Below are 1,356 nucleotides of genomic sequence, written 5' to 3'. Positions count from 1 at the left end.
CACACACACACACACACACACACACACATATACACAGTATAAAAGTAGAGCGGAGAAAATAAATGAAAACGTCTCTTCGTCGAGTCGGTGGATTTCAGTCCTGACTCTTCATCTGGACGGTGTCTGGTAGAACGTGTGGAACCTGGTTCTTTCTAAACTTCAGTCTAGTCCAGAGGTTCTGGGGTACGAGTACCACCGGTGGTACTCTCTAGCGCTCGATAGTGGTCCCTGGGTAAAAATTCATATTTTTACGTTTAGATTTTCAGTTGAATAAATCTGAAACGTACCGTGCACAATTAATACTTAATAAATTAGAAAACAATGTGTAGCTACTTGTGAGATTATGAAATTTTTTTTTTTGCAAGTCTGTTGCTCACGTAACCACAGGCAGCACGGAATCATGGGATCACTCGCAAGTTGAACGTGGAACAAGTCGGAATTCTAATGTTCATCATGGTCATCATGGTGGTACAGAGTAGAAAAACGTTTGAGACACAGGCCAGGGCCGTTGACCTGAGGTTGAGCCTCCACAAACACATTCTTGAATCAGATGTGATCAAAAAATTTATAGCCCCCCCCCCCCATCCCCCCCCGTCTCTCCCCTCCTCTGCTCTGACCCTGAACAGGATTAAATGATAGAAAATGAAAGGATGGAATAATAAATTCCCGTTGCGACTCTCAGGAACGTTACTACGACAGTATGTCATGAAGACGCCTGCAGTACAAATACTGAAGGTCACGACTCATCAATATAAATACAGAGCACATCGTCAACCGCTGCCGTCTTCGTGTCTTTTCATCAGCCAAATGAAAGACAAAAAAAAAAAGCAGGCGTTGAATTCTCCCTCAGATTTTTCCCGCCGCAGCCGCGCAACGTTTCTCCGTCTCCTTCGCACGCGGGAAACAAATGCATGTATTTCCTCTGCACAAAGACAGAGAGCTGTCATGTCGTATGTCACAGCGGTCCAAGGACCCCCCCTCCACACCCCGCCCCCTACAGGCCCGCGTGGGCCACAGCACTTCATTCGACCTCAGAGAAGAAAGAAGAGAGATGAATTAGACGAGCCCAGCCGAGAGGAAATCAAATAACAGAAATGAAATGGGGGGAGCGCTCATCTCGCACGGGGAGCAAATCACTTCCTCTAATGTCCCATAAAGCACTGCTCCCAGTCCCCGCCCTCCTCGCTGTAGCGAAAACAGCCGTGTGACGGCCACAGTCGTGCACAGTGACGTGGAGGACGAGCGGTGGACCAGGAACATTTGAGCTTTTTTCTTCTTTTTTTTTTTAGGTTTTTCTCCGTCAGCGCTGACGTCCTCTGCTGCCCCCCCTCCCCCCTGCTTCCCCCCCTTCACCCC

General features: G+C 48.2%; 1 protein-coding gene across 1 annotated transcript in view; it reads left to right on the top strand.

The window, feature by feature from the left end:
* The window catches only part of gpc3 (glypican 3), a 91,610-nt gene that overhangs the window by 51,125 nt on the left and 39,129 nt on the right, over positions 1-1,356 (top strand).

This window comes from Cynoglossus semilaevis, chromosome 15 (genome assembly GCF_000523025.1).
Source record: "Cynoglossus semilaevis isolate Cse_v1.0 chromosome 15, Cse_v1.0, whole genome shotgun sequence".
NCBI lineage: Eukaryota > Metazoa > Chordata > Actinopteri > Pleuronectiformes > Cynoglossidae > Cynoglossus > Cynoglossus semilaevis.
The sequence above is the reverse complement of the archived record's forward strand: the minus strand, read 5'-3'. Positions and strand labels throughout refer to the sequence as shown.